At 40.4% G+C, this 22,129-nt stretch overlaps 1 long non-coding RNA gene across 2 annotated transcripts; it reads left to right on the top strand.

The window, feature by feature from the left end:
- Positions 1-11,080: 11,080 nt before the first annotated feature.
- On the top strand, positions 11,081-15,290 carry LOC147026417 (uncharacterized). 2 transcript variants are annotated; one of them, XR_015057921.1, is made up of 4 exons: positions 11,081-11,991; positions 12,990-13,082; positions 13,767-13,884; positions 14,071-15,290. It is a non-coding gene; the product is annotated as an uncharacterized LOC147026417 (long non-coding RNA). The 2 variants fall into 2 exon arrangements; XR_015057920.1 differs by having other exon boundaries at positions 13,767-15,290.
- The last annotated feature ends 6,839 nt before the right edge of the window (positions 15,291-22,129 follow it).

Here is a 22,129-nt window from a genome sequence, read left to right on the forward strand (position 1 = left end):
CGGGCTGAGGGGGACGGATTCAGTGTTTCCAAAATGGCGGCAATCTGTTGACGTGTAACGTCGTTTCCATGGCAACGAAGTCGCACATGTGAAAGTATAGGATTTTTCTAAGGGACAAAAAAAGATGATAACTCGGAAACACTTCAAGATACAGGTATCAAATAGCAAACATGTTCAAAAGTCAGGTGACAGTGACGTCATTTTCCTGAACTCGTCATATGTGCCATAAGTAGACAGTACTGAGATAATTTTTTTTTTACTTTGGCTGCCTGACTAGCGATGAAACATAATTGAAAATCATTCCTAAGCGTAAACTTTACTGTTTTGAAGGACGTCATCGAACACACGAACAACAGGCACGAAGAACTAATCACTAATGTAATGCGTTGGATCGGGTGGTGTAAAAGGCGGTGCGCCAACGGTGGTAAACTTTCGGATTTTGTTTTTTCTTCGACCTTTAAACTAATTATTTTATTTCAATTGAATTATATACTTGAACACAAATCTCCTTCTTTGTAGTTTTAAAAGCATTTCGTTTGCAGTACTTCGAAAAAAATATATATTACGGCATTTTTACATCGTCTCGACCAATCAAATTTGCTGCTCGCAGGCCCCGCCCACGTCCTTGTTTCTGAAGACTGTGGCGTGAGGTAAACTTGGGATTTGAACTCTTTCGATTGCCAATTTAATTTTTTTTTGTTCCACATTATTGCAACCCTATAAAATAAATAATTAATCAACTGACGGTTTAAAATAACTTCAGTTATCCGCTTTGTAGTTTTCAACACTGAAGCAATGCTCCCTCTTGCCTTTTAACAACAGAACAAAGACAACCGTCACATGACGAACCACAACCAATGATATGGAAGGTTACTTGATGTCCAAGAAATGAATGAATGAATGAATGAATGAGTGATTGCTTATTTTTCCACAACCATTCCATCAACATGGTACAAGTGACGTCATGGAAAATTTTAAACCTCCATATTATCTCAGTGCAACCTTCATTACGATGAACTAATTTACTTGGAAGCACCATAAAAATTACCATTTTGTGCTGGTAATTTATTAGCAGTTGAGAGCCCCGTGTAAGCTGATTTGTGGCATGACCATGTAATTAGTGGTGGCTGCACATCCATCTCTCACGGAGGAAAGGAACCTCAAGATCCCAGCCCGGAAGGATTTGCAGTTTGAAAGAACCACTTCTTTCCCCCCTCATCACCATTTTTATTTAACCGCACTACACGACACAGGCAACAAATGTGAATTCCAGTGGTTCATACATTCAGACATTCATACATTCATACATTCGTACATACATTCATTCATTCATACATTCAAACATTCATACATACATACATACATTCATACATTCAGACATTCATACATTCATTTATACATACATTCAAACATTCATACATACATACATTCAGACATTCAGACATTCATACATTCGTACATACATTCATTCATTCATACATACATTCAAACATTCATACATACATACATTCATACATTCGTACATACATTCATTCATTTATACATACATTCAAACATTCATTCATACATACATACATACATACATTCATACATTCATTCATACAGTCATTCATTCATACATACATTCAAACATACATACATACATACATACATTCATACATTCATACATTCGTACATACATTCATTCATTCATACATACATTCAAACATTCATACATACATACATTCATACATTCATACATACATACATACATACATACATTCATACATACATACATACATTCATACATACATACATACATTCATACATTCAAACATTCATTCATACATTCAAACATACATTCATACATTCATACATACATACATTCATACATACATTCATTCATTCATACATACATTCAAACATTCATTCATACATACATACATACATACATACATACATTCATACATTCATACATTCATACATTCATACATTCATACATACATACATACATACATACATACATACATTCGTACATACATACATACATACATACATTCATACATTCGTACATACATTCATTCATACATACATTCAAACATACATACATACATACATACATACATACATACATACATTCGTACATACATTCATACATTCATACATTCGTACATACATTCATTCATTCATACATACATTCAAACATTCATACATACATACATACATTCATACATACATACATACATACATACATTCATACATTCATACATACATTCATACATACATACATACATTCATACATCCATACATACATTCATACATACATTCATACATACATTCATACATACATACATACATACATACATTCATACATACATACATTCATACATACATTCATACATACAAACATTCGTTCATACATTCATACATACATTCATTCATTCACAGTATCCTATTTTCACTCAACTACAGAACGAAAGCATCTTTCCACTTCCATTGAAGGTTGGCAAGAGAGTGCGGGCAGGAATTCGAGTTTGTAATTTGATCAGAACGCTATAACTCACCTGCTCTTCACAAAGGACAGCGGGGGATCTTTGACATCTTGATCCACCGAGTGATGCTAGCAGATGGAACACCCAGCTTAACTTCCATCGGAGGGACAGTGCACCTTATGAAGCAATGCCCTGTCTGCGACTCACCAATGCAGCAGTTTATAGTCAGCTCGGGAATCGAACCAAGGCTAGACAGCTCAAAAGTATGTGGGCTACGTCTGCACCATCCTGTCGGACAGACGTAGACACAATGCCGACGAGTAATATTGGAAAACGATTGTACATAGTACTGCTGAGGCTTACATCACAGTGAGAGTTTGTTTCAGAGCCAATGAATCAGACATCTAGCCATGCCTTGGCAGTGATGCAACCAGCAGATTGGAAGAGTAATCGAATCCTGGTCAACTGCACATTAATTGGAGTTATTGGACAAATTTTGAGAATGAACAGAAATTTTATTCCATGGTTCCAGTCCATTCACGTAAACCGGCTCGACACCCGCCCTCCCACTTTCCCTTCACTACCAGCCATCAGTGGAGGCTTGTTTCTACAATGGCACGGTTGAAATGGCAGGGGCGTAGTACTCACGAAAACATTTCCACCATGCTTGAAATAACTTGCAGTTAAATAGCAGCTTGCAGCTGTTCATTTAAAAAACACCATTTTTTCCTTGTCAGAATGCGAGGATATATATTTCCACTTTGGATTGGAAATATCCAATTGAGAGGGGTGCAATCTGTGCACTTGATGAAGCATTGGTGGGTTCCATTTTTCCAAGCCTGGGATTTTATTCAGTATTTCAGTTAGTATCTTTATAACAGATTGTACGAATGACCTTTATATCTTTTACAGATTTTAAAATGTTTGGCCTATTCAATGAAAGCTGGGTACCCTGTCTGCTTGCATTGGTTGGTGGTGGTTAAAGATCCCACGGTATGTTTTGTGAAGAGTAGGCACGAGTTATCTCGGGAACTCTGAACAAATGACAAATTCCTGACCAAATCGGTCTCGGTGGAACGTCAGGCCTGGCTAGCCGGTTTGTGAAAGACTTGGGCTGAAAACTTTCCCAAGCCGACCACAAGAAGGTGGGAAGCGCAGAGTTAAAGAATGAGAGAGAGACTCCATATATATATATATATATATATATATATATATATATATATATATATATATATATATATATATATATATATATATATATATATATATTTCGTATAAATTGATTTAGTTTGAGGGGAAGTTCAATGTCGACTTTCTGATGAGAATGTTCATTAAAAAACATTCAATAATGTCCGCATTGTTATGCTTGTCACATATTGTTATGGTTGATTGACCATGTTTGAGGCCTTCTAGGCATTGCATAAACAAAATGGTGAAATAATCATCCCTTTTCTTCCTTATCTTTCCTCCATTTCCTCCTATTTCATACCATTCATATTTTGATTTGAATTTGATATGCCGTACTCTTTTTATAGAGCGTTGGTGCTGCGGAAGGAAGTTTCTTGGAAAAGGTTATACTGGGTGGTTTGCCATTGCCTTCCCAGCATTGTTTGTCCATTATTTATCCTTTTTAATTCTGAGCATCAAGCAAAGAAGCAGCAATTATCGTTTTTAAAGTCTTTGGTATAACGGGTAGAGTTTGATCTACCGACATCCCAGACTCAAAGTGGATTCTCTAACCAGTTTTATTGTTATTATTTTGTTTGCAGCCAGTGACTGCTGGTTGCATAATTTCTGTAAGTGCGGCTGTGCCGCTGATGCAGTGCCCCTGTTTCCAGTAAGCTGGTACTCATTTTGCCAATCTCGGAAGGATGATATTCTGATTCAACCCACCTGGTGTTATTTCAACGGGAAAAGGGGGCTCAAACTCAAGACCTTTAGATCATAAGCCAGCCACCGTAATCGTTAAGCCAACACACCGGGTTTGCTCGAACCATTACGCCAACGAGTCTGGTGCCTTGCTTTACAATATCCCATTCTTTCTTCCAATACAAATCAATTGTGTATTTCATATGCAGTTGAACCCAGGTCACAAAAGGTATCCAAGGAACATAATTATTTTATTCATTAAAATGTCATTGATAATTACCTTTTTAGGTCAGTTTAAATGACTCATTTCACAAGAAGTTGGATTGAGGGATAGGTGCCCCCAATGGGTAAACGTTTGCACATTGAATTTGTCCAGAGTTTCAGGGTTTGTTGGGCAGTGCTTTAACCATTCGTGCTGTGTGTGAGTCGTGCCATGTGGATAAAATGCAGTAACACAGTGCATGCGTAAACACAACTACCGGCTGGAATGCACTCAAAAGAGATGATGGCTCGCACCATCATGTTTCTCTTATACGAAGTCATGGTTGTTTTGTGATTTGATTTAATAATGAACATTTCAGAAGTGATCTAACTCTCTGCATGTATTTTCCTATTTTGTAGAGATAGAAAATTTCTTCCACGAGCATCGAACCCGTCCTTATGGACGGACGGGTTAATTCTCCTACAATTACGGACTGGATGACTTGTAATACATTCACCCACCGGTTGCTGCAGTAGATGCTACACATTTACATTGAGAATGGGGAACATTCCCCCCATCCTGAACCAATGGGCCTGTGAATATTCTTTTACGTCTAAAACCTTTCTGTGCATCCATGAGCACAACCATCAGTTTTAAACTCATTCCGTCCAACAGTTCACGAGTGCATAGAAGTAAAACAAGCAAATAAAGAAACAGTATGATATGTATGATATGATTGTCTGATAATTCCTCCACTTTTATCATGTCTCTGGTTTTCATTATACGATACAGTATGTAATTACCCCGTGAACAAAAAGCAGGGTTAAGCAATTGGTTCATTTCCGTCTGTCAATCTTATCAGTTTATGGTCGTGGGTTTATGATCGAGGAACAGCCTATTTAAATTGAATGTTATATTTTGAACACAAATTGGAAAAACAAACCTGCCGTTTAACAGTACTGTATCCCTGAAATTGACTCGATCGCACATGCACAGGGAGATGTCATAAGGACATCATAATGGACACCAACAACAGACACGAATAACTATCGGAATAGACACTGCTGAAAATTTATACACCTTCAACAACCTTTATTTTATTTAAATTTAATTGTATGCTTGAACACTGAGGTACACAAATCTTCTGTCATAATACTTCCAAGAACCTCCAGCTTTGCAGTACATACTTTAATTTAAAACAAGCAAATAAAGACACAAAAAGTCATGCCCCCATTGTTTTAGTAAATTTGCTGCACAGAGTTGAAGGGTTAGCCCCTATTTATGTGCAACTAAAATGGCTGCCAGTCTACCAGTTGGCCATCTTTGATCAGATCACAAAATAAAGTGAGGTGCATGTGTATGGCATCATGTACGAGGCTTGTGCCAAGTCTGGCGGAGTTATGCGCTCTAGCGAGTGCCGTTCTGTTTCACGAAGAGTCACTCCATGAGTGATTTTTCATTTGTTTGTTTGTCTCTATGTCAATCACCTACAGGTCCCATTTTTACTTCGACCTTCATGAAACGTAACCACCTCGACCAGGTGGTCACAACACAAGCTAGAAGCCTAATTTTTTTTCATTCAAAAGCTAAAATGTCAAGGTCACATAAATCGTCGATTTTGATCTGATTCATGTGATATGTCTACATACACTCAGTGTACAAAACATGAGGAACACCTTCCTAATATTGAGTTGCACCCCCTTTTGCCATCAGAACAGCCTCAATTAATCGGGACACGGACTCTACAAGGTGTCAAAAGCGTTCCACAGAGATGTTGGCCCATGCTGACTCCAATGCCTCCCACAGTTGTGTCAAGTTGGCTGGTGCTGAATCTCCCCTCCAAAAAGGTCATTCCATCTCATCCCAAAGATGCTCAGTTGGATTGAGATCTGGTGATTGGGAAAGCCACTGCAGTAAGCTGAATTCACTGCCATATTTGTGGAACCATTCCTGGCAATCCTAGCCTTGTAGCATGGGGCATTATCCTGCTGAACAAATCCTTTCACAGATGGATACACTGCTGCCATGAAGAGATGCACCTGCTTGGCAATGGTGTTCAGATATCCTGTGGCATTTAAACGTTGCTCCACTTTTATCAAGGGGCCGAATGTGTGCCATGAAAACACACCACATACCATCACATCCTACAGCACTGACATATGGCTTGATGGATGCATGTACCCATGTGGTTTTCTCCATACCCTAGTCCTCTCATCAGCGTAAAACAGCAGGAACCGGGATTCATCAGACCAGGCGATTTTTTTTCTTTTTTTTTTTCCAATCCCCCAGTGTCCTGTGTTTCGTTCCTTAGCCCAATGCAACCACAGGTTCTTGTTTTTTGCTGAAATAAGTTGAACTCTGTACGGTCTTCAGCTGCCATACCCCGTTCGTGTCAAGGTATGACGAGTTGAGCATTATCTTTTGGGTCTTTCAGCACCAATGTTGTACTGGACTGTCGGTTGACTTACTGTCGCCTGTCTGTTTCTCTACACAATTCATGTCAGCCTCTTTTGGCCTCTTTCATCAATGAGCCGTTTTCGACCATTAGCCTGCCATTGGCTGGATGTCCTTTGGGTAGTGGACCATTATATATACACACGGGAAAATGTTGAGAGTGAAATGCCCAGCAGCATTGCGGTTCTTGACACACTCAAATTGATGCACCCCGTTCAAAGGCACTTAAATCGTTTGTCTTGCCCATTCACCCTCTGAATGGCTGGCTGGCGCACGCACGCACGCACGTACGCACACTCCATGTCTCAAGGCCTCAAAATCCTTCTTTTACCTGTCTCCTCCCCTTCATCGACACTGATTGAAGTGGATATAACAGGTGCAATCAATAATGGATCATAGCTTTCACCTGGATTCACCTGATCAGTCTATTTCATGGAAAGAGCAGGTGTTCCTAATGTTTTGTACACTGACTGTATAGAGGACAAGGATGGCTGTCTGATAACTGTTATGTTGATTGGCTGTGTGAGGTTAGGTGCGATGTGATTGGCTCCTCAAAAGATTATCGTATAGGCTTATTAAAAGCTGATATTCGAAATATGATTCCATATTTGATTATTGAATCAAATCCCCCCCCCCCCACACCCACACCCACACGACTGTTCCTATTGTCCTATTGAGGCCGAATCCATTTAGTGTTCTAGCTCTTCCACGAGTATACAACAACAACAAAAACTGTCACAGGTTGGCAATCATTGTGCAGGCTTGAGGGGCCGAATGGTATCTTTCTGTGTTTAAATTCCGTGGAAGGGCAGTCATCGATTATATATTGTGAATCGTGGTGTTTGTCCATGCATTCATCTGTCTCCCGCTTTTGGCGGCCGCTTCTCATGCTGTATTGAAAAGCTCAACATTCAATTTTGAAATGATGGGATAACGCATGAGTGAAGTTGATGCCAAATTTTATTTCACAACCAAGATATTTTGCCCTCTTTTTAGACAAATCCAACCTCTACCACCTTATGTTGCACCACCATTTCATGGTGGGTGGTATAAGTAACTCAGAGCTTTGGCTCTGTGTGAAGCCAAGAGTGCAACACAATTGACCTTTTTAAAGTCCATGAAATATTATTTAAATTGATAGATTAACTAAGACTTTTTCCGTCACTGGGGACAGTTACTCGTGCTAGCTTCTCCCATCACTTGGGACGGGTAGTCTTCATCTCCCGGTGCTTCACAGGCAGGGTTTTTTCAGGCACATATATATATATATATATATATATATATATATATATATATATATATATATATATATATATATATATATATATATATATATATATATATATCAGTATATGTTAGTGGGGTATGTTTACACATTGCAAACAATCACGAAGCGTTCTTCCCCAATGTCTCGGGTCGCTCACCTGCATTTATTTTTTCATTTTGTTTTTCATTAATGTATTTTCATTTCTTTATATTTTCATTTACGGATGCTTTCTGATGGTTCTCCTTCCAAATTTACATTTTTTTTCCTTCCTGCAACTTTGCTTCTGCAGCCATCTTGTCCACACCATGGATCCTTCCCTACCCCTCATTCCTTCCCACATCCATTGTTTGTCCAAGTTTCCCTCTATTTTGTCCTTCACCCCTTCTGTTGGTTCCCCCCCCCCTCTCTCTACTGTTCATTTTCTGTGTCATCCTGATCTGTTCGGTGTTCTTGCTCTTCCACAAGTCTTGGCTATATACAAACAAAAATCATTATTATTTCCTGTACAAAAATTCACAAACTGTTTATTGCATATATATTTATGATATAATATAATGGGCGGGTGGAGAATAGACCGAGTCATTTTTAAGGGCGTGTAACTCACTTTCCCCCTTGGCCTGGATATTGTAATTGTTCATGACACAGAGGGCACTATATTGCATGTGTGTGTACTTCCTCTCCACTATATTGGAGACAGGACGTAAGAAAGGAAGCCATTTTGTGCGAGTGGTCGTCATCGTGATTCGCACAGGGTCAGGGACATACGTATGGTCTCCTGATGGAGAGACCCTGACGACTGACCCGACCACGTGTAACAGAGGCTTCTCTCGGGTTTCTTTGTAGTCTCAGACCTTCAGAGTGAAGCTTTATTTTCTCTGACTTGTAAGAGGATTTGTCAGTCCTAATGTCAGAACCATCAACCCCCAGACACTGGTTGGAAAATCTTTCAAGTTTCATGGAAATATGTTTTATTCATGTTCGTTTGGAATGTAGCCTACTTTCGAGTGAATTGTCAAAAGATTGTATCGGTATGCAAAATACAATCTGAGGCATGTGATTTCGGCGATTGAATGTTATTGTACACTGAATAGGGGAAATAGTCAAAGGTCAGCTCAAGGTCAAACTTCTAAAATCATCAATTTTCATGTGAAAAAATAAATAGTGAAATCAGTGTCTATAATTATGTGCCAAACCCTGTTAGATACAGGGTGGCCACAATGTCTTGTCACCCCATGTAAAAAGTTGTGACTGCCTTTGTGTGCAGTGTTAATTTTTTTCCTTTTCCCCTTTTTTTCAGATTGAGTGATCGTAACCATGTGAAGTGAGGCCTAAGTCACATTTGCTCTACGGCTAGGATACGGCGGCCGTACCCCCCCCTGAATTGACAGAAACGTGCGGCGGCCGCAGAGTTTCTGAGGTAGCGTCAGGGTGGCCCTACGCCGTATGGCTATCTTTTACAGGCCGTAGGGGTCGCCGTGGAATTATAGCGCGAAGTTATAACTTTTTTCATTTCTACATTGGCCGTAGCAATTCGACAAGCCAAGCTGTGACGTAGATGTGTTCCACGTCGACCGTATGTAGGGCGTACGGTGGGCTTGCGTTATTCGTGCGGCTGCCGTAGGCTCTTATCAATGAAAAATAAATTTTGCCAACCCCCAAAAAATGACAGCGGCCGCACTATTTCCACGGTCGCCATAGGGTAGTCCTAAGGCGTCCCTGTGTTCAACGTACGGTGGCCTTGCGGTCTGTGTGACTACCTGCAGGCAACGCAGGGTCGACGCACGGTTCCCCTACGCCCGCCGTGCATCCTACGTACGGCCTCCGTGGCAGTCTGCATCCACCGTGCGCTACCGCTAGAGATCGGAGTATAGGTGTTTGCCTATACAGTGGTGCCCCCAGAATCCGAATTTAATTCGTTCCAGGAGGCTGTTCGGATTGCAAAAAGTTCAGATTCCAAAACTATTTTCCCAATAAGAAATAATTGACAGTGAATTAATCCATTCCTGGACCCCAACAAAACCCACTTTCAAGACACTTTCAACTGAAATTCCCCATGTTTAAGGTAAAATAAGATGAGTAAATGACCTTCAGTGGCGGTGTATTGTATGTAAACTGGTACAATCACCACATCCAAAGGTCCACACAGGCTCGAGCTCCGGCCTGGGTTCCGATCGCTCGCGCACTCTGCGAGAGCGCTGCCCCCAGGGCAGCTCATCAAACATGATGCCCCCAGAACCACAATCACTTTCATCAAACGCATCGGGCTGAAGTAATCATGGATATTCCAAATTACAACCGGTTTTTCTGTGAAATTAAATCCTTGCCCGACAGTCCGTCACACCACGTAATCAGATTGCTTTTTTGTTCTAAATTAAAACACAAGATGAGTAAAATAAAAGAAACAGCACAAATCAAGGTGGAAACATGAGGTAAAGTATCGATCGACACACGAGAGATGCTTTCACGAGGACTTCCACCGACGAACTGAATGAACAAAGCACGAAGATGCAGGTCGAACAGACGGGGAAGACACGTGAACAAACATGAATGCTACGTTGTGTTCGGTTTTTGAAAATGTGTTCGGTTTTTAGGGCAAAATTTTCTCCAAAAAATTGTTCAGATTCCAATTTGTTCCAACAATGGGGTGTTCGGATTCTGGGGGCACCACGGTACTCCGAACTGGTATATTCAGTTATATATTATAGTTATAGTATATTCAGTTATACATACTGCTATATGCCGAACTGTTACATTTTTATTTCAGTAAAAAAAGAACTGGTATATATACTCACTCGTTACCATCCGTCTGGCCGCACGTTCGCCTTAGGGCCCCCCTGCGGTTGCCTTGCGGGCACCTTGAGGCTACCTTGCGTCTGCCTTGAAAATTATATGGCCGCTGCACGGATGCCCTAAGGTCACCGTGCGACATCAAATCAAAGACCGTACGGCACCCCCACGTTTTCGGTCTCCACAATTTATAAATACGCCGTGCGGCTCCCCGAAAAATAAAAACATATGTGACTGCTACATTGTGTGACCGTGGAAATACTGCGGCCGCCCTATAATTGCTAGTGGCCGTAGATTTTGTAGATCCTACGGCCGCCGTGCCAAATGTGACTTAGGCCTGAGACTTACTTTTTAATGGTATCACCCCACAAATGTTCCGGAAAATGTCCCACCGAAAGTAGCGCAAAATTATTCTCCATTACGACAATGATGGAGCAAAAACGGACCCACTGGAGCCAAAAAGCTTGTGTCATATGCTGTAAAATGTGTAGTAAAGTGAAAGAGTACTGCAAATGTTTGTGGTATAACTTGTAGAACCCTTCAGTGTTGTCAGCTAACATGATAAAAAGCAATTGTCAATTTTTACAAGGGATGACAAGACAGCCATTGTAGCCACCATGTTACAAGTGTTAAGACATATCAGAGGCTGACTAATGTCACCACGTTCTGCATGTGTTGCGTGCAGTGTGTATTACCTTCGAGCAAAGTGTTGTAGGCTCTGTTATATGTAACCAAGGCTGGCTGTACTGATATCTAGTTTATAGTAATGGACACAGTTTATTTCTTACATCATAATAAGTACAATCATATGTTATATTCTTTTACTAGGGATGTCAGATGATGATCGCTGTTATGACTGTTGGTACTTGTACATACCAGGGGCCCAGTTGTTTCAGTTATGCTTGATTGCCATGGTTCAAACATCATTCCTCCATGCTAAGGTAAATAACAAATCTTAATTGACCATTGTGTGTGTGTGTGTGTGTGTGTGTGTGTTTTACAGTTGCCATATCACACCATGCATGTATTGTATAACATATGCAAATGGAAATAGGGATTTCTGAGATATGTGATATAGCTTGTTATCTTGCCAAAACTTCGTTTTTGCAAGATCTGTTACTTGGTAAGTTTTTTTGTTTGTTTGTCTGTAATCATTGGATTTTTCACCTTTATATCACTCTGTAGAGCATAATTCTCATCGGAAACTCTTGTGGGTACACATATCGTAGTATTATTACAATACCCTTCAGCACACATAAAGGTCAAGGTCAAAGGTCAAGGTCACTTTGCGGTAAACCATGGAGGTCGACAAAACCCTTATTTTTTGAGTAATTTTAATCGAATCATCTCCAAACCTTATGGGAATGTAGTATATGGTCTGGTGATCAGCTGATTAGTTTTTGGTGGCGATTGGCCTTGACCTTCATGGTTAGCGCCTGAGGTCAAACATATTTGACCCCAAGGTCAAATTTTCAAGTTTTAGCAACCATATCGTGTAGTACCTCAAATTTAACACTTCGATGAGTGCTTTCTAGATATGTCAAGCTTGAGACATTATGACGTCATTTGGTGACGTTATGAGGCAAACGCATATTTTTCATGGTTACTCTGTATAACGATTCTCAACGGAATCTCTCGTAAGCAGATATTCTTCAAGGAGTCGCTCCTGGTGGATAGCAGCTCTGTTCACCTCAGTGTGACCTTAAAGAAGTCACACGTGGTCACCTTTTGGCAAGATATGGGTCACCCTTTGGGTGACATTGGTTTATTGATTATTTTAATGGTAGGCCCCCATGTACTGATAAACAGCGTCCCAAACATCATGAGTGTATGTAATAACTTTATGTACCAGGTGTCGTTACATTGTAACCCTCTCATTGCAACACTGGCTAGTTGGCTATGTATATCATTGATTGGATGTTTGTGTTTTCTTTTCCAGGATAGTTTTTCTATTCCTGATCCTTGATGTAACATCTGGGTGACACCACTGTCCTCTGTAGATTACTAAACTTTTTGACACTGCATTCGCCAGGTAAACTTGTTGTTAAACACTGGATTGTTCTGGTTAAGTCGAAACTGCGTCGTTTTGTGACCGTAACCGGAATAGCACGGAGTGTAGAGAACAAGCAGCTGTAATTGTAATATAAAAAAGTAAATCCAATTCATCTTTGTTTCTCTTTAAGTAGAGAGCCCACACGTGCCTCGGTTACAATACGTATAGCAAAAATGAAAGTTTTTCAATTTCCTAATTTATTTTATATCCTTAAAAGGTAACTGTGATATGAAATTGACTTTCATAGAAATTTAACGCGCACCACCGAGGCTCCCAAACATGCACCACATGCAATGCCAATAGCAATTAGCATACAAATAACAACACCCAATCACATCTCTCATTCAATTATGGAAGAGAGACGTAATTGGCTCTTGTTATTGCATAGTGATTCTGCCATTTTCATGCACTATTATCTGTGCACAACTCTTCAGCTGGTCTATTTTGCAAACAGATTTTTGATCAAGTTAAAGTCTTACATTGAGTGTGCTGATTGTATTATTTCTGGAGGGATGGATATTCTATCTGTGCAGTGCCTCCCCTCCCTCCCCCGATGTAAAGCAACACTGGAATATGGGATTTGGCCACGGCACCAACTCCCAACCGCATGCTCGTTTTGAAAGATACCATTAAGGTTTAATGTTCTCAATTTAATGCTAATAGACTTGATGGAAGACTTGATCTCTCCGACAATGGATGGCTTGCTCATTGATGAAACACCAGGATTGAGGATTTAAAGTCAGTCTGGAAAACAAACCCAGACCAGACAGCTGAAAGTCAGGTATGCTTCCTTTGAGCTATTTTGTGAGCATTTTTATCTGATGCCAATGTACAGATGAAAATAATGAAAAGTTGTGTGTAAATTGATTTAAAGGAAATTTCTCCATCCAGTGCAGTTGGACTGCACACATTTGGAGTTTTATGCTGTTATATTTTTAAGTTATTGGAAACACATTGACAATGTCAGAGTGCAGGTCAACTTCTTTTGTATGCAGCACATGGCTGTGGGTGGGATCATTGACTGAGGAGGCGTGGCTGTTCTGCTGATGAGTACCCCCTGTAGGTGAGAGCAGGAATTTGTAATTTTTTTCACAGTGCCGTCACTATCTCGCCTAATCTCCTCGAATAACACCATGGGATCTTTAATTTCCACCAACTGAAGAGAGCAGACAGGGCGTCCAGTTGAACGTCCATGTAAAGGATGGCACACACATTGATGACTCGCCCTGTATGCGAAACACCAGAATGATAGTTTATTGCTGGCCTGAGAATGAACACAGACCAGACAGCTGAGAGGTGTGCACCTCTATAGGTCATCCTGCCAGCCGTTACATGTCAACCACCATGCTGTAATTGCATCATTACTCGTTTATCTCAAATTTTTGGTATTTTTCCATGTTGAAAATCCCCAGAACAGCCAAGAAGGATATGGCCACCCTTTCTGTGAATCGGAAACTCCTCTGATGGGCAATTGATGCACCTCTCCCTGCTGCAGCTGCACAATCTGGCCATAAAGCCACTCCAGAACGGGTGCCTCGCCTATAGATAGGCGCGTGACCGGCAATGCGTGGGTAATTTGGACTCGAACTCTGTTTCCTCTTGCCTTATAATTACCGTCAATGCTCGAGGGGGTGAGGATGGAGCGATGCTGGAGAGACAGCATTGTTACACGACATGTTTTTATCCGCCCACTCTTTGCCTGAAAAATACTTTCTTTCTTCATTTGATTTTCATTATATAGTCGGTTCTGTTTATGAGCGTTTACTTTAAACGGCAGCCTTTCCCACTGAACAATAGCACCCTTGTACGAGTGGTGCAGCTTGCAGATTTTCCAGACAGATGGCTGGTCTCTTGTTGGTCTAAAGCAAGCCGGGCCTACAGCAGGACTGTCCACTCTCAAAATGCTCATGCATTCGTGCAACCTTTCAACAACTAATTCAAAATGGTATGTCGGCAAAGATATATTACAAGTTCAAAGGTGACCACTAAATACAGCACATCTGTTTGAATACATGTCTGTGACCTTTGTAAAGCACAGCTTCTTTGAGGCTCTCATCTGAGCACTTGTCTCACAATCCCTGTTACCACAATGTTTAATCCCACATGGCTTTTGTCTCTTGGTATCTTTATTTTTATTGCAATTTTTTTTCTTTCCAAAAAGGTGTTTCACAAGTATTTATTTTAACACATGTGATTGTACTTTATTGTGCTTTAAACAGCAAAAGCCAGGATGATTTCTAAAAAGCAAAACAAAAAAAAAACTAGAACGGCACTCAGGAGAGCGCATACCTCCACCAGACTGAACAGTTTGTTTTGTATCCCACTGATAGGCCGGATCTGGATCTGGACATGAATGTAAATCTAATCGAATTGTTCTTGTCGCTTACCCTGCTCAACCACCTAGTTTGGTCATAAACCATCCCCAACTTTTTGAGATATCTATCGCACGATATATAGTTTTGGCCTTTATCTCAATGGTGAAGTGTCACTTTATATATTAAAAAAAATTAAAAAATATATTGAAATCTTAAAAATATAAAAAAAAAAATTAAATTAAAAACTCTCGCATTCGGATCTTCACCAAAATCGAATCAATGCGTTATTATCACACACTCAACCTGTCTAACAAGTTGCGTCCAAATTCATCCATAACTTTTTAAAGATATCGTGCTATGTATCATATTTTGGCCCTATCTCTCAATGTTAAGAATCACTCAAAAATTATCATATCCAGGTCCGTATCTTCACCAAAATCTAGTCAGTTTGGCCTTATCACACACCCAATCAATCCACCAAATTTTTCCGAATCATTCCATAACTTTTTGAGATATCATGCTCACAGACAGACAGGGGTGAAAACATAACATGAAAACATAGGCTAACTAGAACGGCATTCGGTCGAGCCCATCGTCTTGCCTCGTGCACTCATTCTGAACAAAAATACCATCATTACCTGAACACACTACTATTACAGCCCATATAACCTGAATCACCCATGTACCCCATTATGCTGCATAGTAACTTGGCATGGTTTGTGACGTTATCAATATAATTCCTCCCTCACATCGGGTGGGAGATCAGATATATGAAGTTTCAGATTTTTCGGATAAGGATTTCATTTCCACAAATTATGGTTTGAATACCACTTCTCCAATGATGTCATTGTTATCATGCTATCTACACCATCGGGAGTTGATGACATGCCATTTCAATTTTTTTTGTTGAGTGGTTTTGGAGAAGATGACGTCCACATTTTTTTCCCTTTAATCCAATATGGCTGCTATACCACGTGACCTATGACATCAGAATTATAATTACAATATTCTCCATGGGGAGTCCCTCCGATGGTTAAAGTTCTGCATCGGTCGGACAAGCGGTTGCAGAGAAAATATTTTTTAACGAAAATATGTAGTTGTAGACACACATGCACATACGCACACACAGAGGTGGACACTTTGAGACCCGTGAGGGCTCTGTTTCACCTTCTGAAACCCGCATATGGAGATAAACAACAACAACACATACACACACACACACACACACACACACACACACACACACACACACACACACACACACACACACGCATTGCAGTAGTCTCGCAACCCCTTCGGAGTGAGACCAATAGTTCTCATAAACTGTATAACTTGATCATTGAAGCTTTACATTTCCAATTAAAATTACCAGGACTAACAGGATAGTACACAAGTCGTGTTCTTGCACTCAATCTTGCCTTTCAAAAGTCTAGATTGAGTGCAATTCCTAATGGAAAATAAGTCAGCTGTAAACTGCTGTCCTGGTGCTCACAGGAATGGCATTGCAGCATCGTGTTTAAAAAATACATTTTCAGTGGAAATGTGTAAGCTTAACTGTCCATCTGTTCGCATTCACTTCTGGATTTCAAAGATACCACAAACTGTTTTGAGAAACAGTTGAGATTGGCCTGTTGGTGTTTCCATCTGAATCCTTGGTTCATGATGCAATGAATACAGGTTCATATCCCACATACTGTAGGTGGCTTTATAGTATATGGGATATGTCATAAGCTCTTCATATGAGCTTTACATGAATGTAAAACATGAAATATAGTAAGCCATTGTGCATCAGTTAAACATGGGGTCAATATATATATATATATATATATATATATATATATATATATATATATATATATATATATATATATATATATATATATATATATATATATACATATATACAGTGGGGAGAACAAGTATTTGATACACTGCCGATTTTGCAGGTTTTCCCAATTACAAAGCACGTAGAGGTCTGTAATTTTTATCATAGGTACACTTCAACTGTGAAAGATGGAATCTAAAACAAAAATCCTGAAAATCACATTGTATGATTTTTAAATAATTAATTTGCATTTTATTGCATGGAATAAGTATTTGATACATCAGAAAAACAGAACTTAACATTTGGTACAGAAACCTTTGTTTGCAATTACAGAGATCAGACGTTTCCTATAGTTCTTAACCAGGTTTGCACAGACTGCAGCAGGGATTTTGGCCCAATCCTCCATACAGATCTTCTCCATATCCTTCAGGTTTCGGTGCTGTCGCTGGGCAACACAGACTTTCAGCTCCCTCCAATGATTTTCTATTGGATTCAGGTCTGGAGACTGGCTGGGCCACTCCAGGACCTTGAGATGCTTCTTACGGAGCCACTCCTGAGTTGCCCTGGCTGTGTGTTTCGAGTCGTTGTCATGCTGGAAGACCCAGCCACGCCCCATCTTCAATGCTCTTGTTGAGCGAAGGAGGTTGTTGACCAAGATCTCGCGATACATGGCCCCAAACATCCTCCCCTCAATACGGTGCAGTCGCCCTGTCCCCTTTGCAGAAAAGCATCCCCAAAGAATGATGTTTCCACCTCCATGCTTCACGGTTGGGATGGTGTTCTTGGGGTTGTACTCATCCTTCTTCTTCCTCCAAACATGGCGAGTGGAGTTTAAACCAAAAAGCTCTATTTTGGTCTCATCAGACCACATGACCTTCTCCCATTCCTCCTCTGGATCATCCAGATGGTCATTGGCAAACTTCAGACGGGCCTGGACATGTGCTGGCTTGAGCAGAGGGACCTTGCGTGTGCTGCAGGATTTTAATCCATGACGGCGTAGTGTGTTACTTATAGTTTTATTTGATACTGTGGTCCCAGCTCTCTTCAGGTCATTGACCAGGTCCTGCCGTGTAGTTCTGGGCTGATCCCTCACCTTTCTCATGATCATTAAGGCTCCACGAGGTGAGATCTTGCATGTCGCCCCAGACCGAGGGAGATTGACTGTTATCTTGAACTTCTTCCATTTTCTAATAATTGCGCCAACAGTTATTGCCTTCTCACCAAGCTGCTTGCCTATTGTCCTGTAGCCCATCCCAGCCTTGTGCAAGTCCACAATTTTGTCTCTGATGTCCTTAGACAGCTCTCTGGTCTTGCCCATTGTGTAGAGGTTGGAGTCTGATTGATTGAGTGTGGACAGCTGTCTTTTATGCAGATAACGAGTTCAAACAGGTGCAGTTAATACAGGTAATGAGTGGAGAATGGGAGGGCTTCTTAAAGACAAAACTAACAGGTCTGTGAGAGCCAGAATTCTTACTGGTTGGTCGGTGATCAAATACTTATTTCATGCAATAAAATGCAAATTAATTATTTAAAAATCATACAATGTCATTTTCAGGATTTTTGTTTTCGATTCCGTCTTTCACAGTTGAAGTGTACCTATGATAAAAATTACAGACCTCTACGTGCTTTGTAAGTGGGAAAACCTGCAAAATCGACAGTGTATCAAATACTTGTTCTCCCCACTGTATATATATATATATATATATATATATATATATATATATATATATATATATATATATATATATATATATATATATATATATATATATATATGTATTGCTCACAATCGCTGCTTTAATTTTGTTATTGTACATTTAATTGACCCCAGGTCTGAGTGTCCGCCAAATTCCAATTTCCTGCCTGTGCTTATTTCCCGTAAAGCATTTACATTTTTTTTGTGAAATACTCCGTTCATTTTTAAATTTTACATTCAAGAAACAAAGAAGTTGCAAACATCCTCGGCTGGAAGCTCACATCTTAATGCCATCAGCTTCGATAGAAATCTTGCTCTTTCCAAAATCTGAGTTCAACAAACATTCATGTTGCTTAAATGTTTAGATTGCTTTGGTGTTCATTACATCTTGAACCAATCATAATGACTTGCAATTGAGCATTTAAATTAGAAAAGCCTTTTTCCAAGATTGGTGCTGATATCCATTTTTAGCAAACCCAAAAGGCCATGGAATACTTCTCCTTTACAGGCTGTGTTCTGTGCTACTGACCTGTGTAGATTTCCCCTTAATAACGGCACCTTCAAGTTCATGTATTCCACCCCAGAATGCTCGACAAGCGTGTGCAGAAACCCCAGGAAACATCGGTGTTCACAGCATCATAAAGTATAGTGTGTGTCGGAGATATAAGGATTGTCACTTAAAATGGCTCACAAAGCTTCTGAAATAATTTGAAAATAGTTGTAAAAGTATCTCAGAGAAAGAGTTGTGCCTCTGCACAACAAAACACTTGGAGAACTTTCTCAGCTCGTTGAACAGGCAGTTGCTCGTACTGTAAACATCCGATCTTGTGGGCCGGTGCAAGGCCCAACTGGACAGGTGTTTAGTACACAAACACCAATGGATCACTCCCAGTGAATGGACTTTTGATCTGGATTAGGTGCTTCGGAGCATTGATGGGAAGGACATAACTGGGGCTTTTAAATGTACAGGTAAGTTTAATATGATGATATTTACGACTAAGCACTTCGGGAAGGGCATGGGAGCAATGGGAGCTGTGAAGGCTGTGATAAATATATTAATTGTTTGGTTCCAGGGCCACAAGAGAAATTATACTAGATTTTTGCAGATATCGTTAAAAGGAGAAGCGTCCGTCCGTGTTTGTGTTTTCACATATTCACTGTACTCGCTAATTGTACTAACAAGAAATGACAGGAAATCAACACCTCAGTCTCATCCGCAGATATTTCACATTTTTCTCCTATTACCATGAGTCCAATTTTCATTCAGGAAATTTTCTCCAACAACCTCATCTCAGATCACCAATTTGGTTTCAGACCAGGTCACTCCACCTTGGACATGCTGCTTCTACTCACTCAATGGATGGAGGCCCTCAATGTCAGACATGAGATCAGGGCCGTCTCGTGACGTATCTTGTGCTTTTGATACAGTCTGGCATCTTGGCTTACTCTCCCAACTCTCTGCCTATGGCAACCAAGGCAGACTCCACACATGGCTTACTGACTTCATCGACTCTCGTCGTAGCAAATGTGTGGCACTCAATGGAATCCTTTCATATCCTTTCCCTGTCAAGGATGGAGTGCCCCATGGCAGTGTTCTCGGCCCATTACTATTCCTGATCTTCATAAATGATCTCTCTGAATCTCTGGAAAATCCTCTTTATCTATTTGCTGATGACCCTCTGCCATGACATCTCTTATCCTTCAGACAGGAAGACTGCAGCCTCTTCTCTCTCTTCAGACTTCGACAAAATCACAAGATAGTCAAACATTTGGAATATGTCTTTCAATCCAGACAAATCTCACCCTCTCACTTTCTCTTTCTGAAAATAATGTTTTGTAAACCTGCTCATCTCCTTTCTTATCAATTCTTTTGAGGAAGTTTAATTATTCAAACTCCTGGGTCTCACTATCAGCCATGATCTTTCTTGGGCAAACAACATTTCAAAGTTAGCCTCCAAAGCCAGCTGCTGACTGGGCATCCTCCATCATTACAAAGTCCTTCCTTGACAAACCTGAACTCTTATCCACCTACAAGGCTTTCATCCACAGCTTGATGGAGTACTGCTCTCCCCTCTGGGCTGGCTTCGCTGCCTCACATCTGGCTCAGCTTGACACCATGGAAACCAAAGCCTTCAAGATTATTGGAATCTCCTGTGATGAAGCAGAGTCAATGGGTCTATCGCTACACCATCGCAGACATCTCCCTTTTGGTCTTGGTCTCTCTGTCTTTTACCGCCTCCTTTCTGGTGTTGCACCCTCTGCTCTTTCCATGCTTTGTCCCCAAAGGTTTCTGCAGGGCATGCATGGTCCACCACCAACCCCTCCTCGTTAAACTACCTAACACACAGGATCACTGCTCACCTCTACTCATTCGTTCTTCTTTTCTCCCACCTGTGGAACCAACTTCCACATTATCTTCAATCTCATTCTTCTTTCCATGTCTTCAAGACAGCTGTTTATCACCATCTCAGATCATCCCCAATCCAAAACCATGATGTTTTTCTCCCCTCGTTACCCCCCCCCCCACCCTAATCCCTCCAACCATCCAAATTTCCAGTTTCCCTCCTGAGAGTTTCCTTCTGTATCCATCTTGTCCACCCTATGTATCCTCTCCTGCTCCTCATTCTCCTCACACCCATTGTTTGTCCAAGTCTGCCTCTAACTTGGCCTTGAACTCTGCCGTTGGTGTTTCCCCCCTTTCTCAACGGTTCCTTTTGTCCTGTTGTGTCCTGATCCATTCCGTGTACTAATTCTTGCTCTTCCCCGAACCTCGACTATGTATTAAAATATAAAAGAGCAATTGTGGTTAACCATTTTGAAAATGCCACTCTTTCCTCTAAAAGCTGAAAATTTTGTTTAAAAGATGATTTGAATCACAAATCTTGCGCTAGCAACAGCAGGTTAAAAGTTTCCGGCGAGCACATCCGAGTCACTGTAAACACACACTTAGAGCGCGTGCAGAAAACGTCTCTTTTAGCATTCATACGTCATTTCGAAAGTCGTGTATTACAAAAAATTAAACATGAAAAGTGTTGGCCTGCAATCGACTTTCTCCTAAAAAGGAGGAAATATTATAATTAATATGTATGATCCAACTTTCGGGTACTAAACTATTATAATGCAATTATCAGAGTGAAATGTGTTTTAGTCAGCGAAGCTTTTTTTTTTGGCTTCTTCGATTCCAATTTGC

The sequence above is a fragment of the Eptatretus burgeri genome, chromosome 5 (assembly GCF_056783735.1).
Source record: "Eptatretus burgeri isolate ZD-2024b chromosome 5, Ebu_testis_v1, whole genome shotgun sequence".
NCBI classification, from domain to species: Eukaryota; Metazoa; Chordata; class Myxini; order Myxiniformes; family Myxinidae; genus Eptatretus; species Eptatretus burgeri.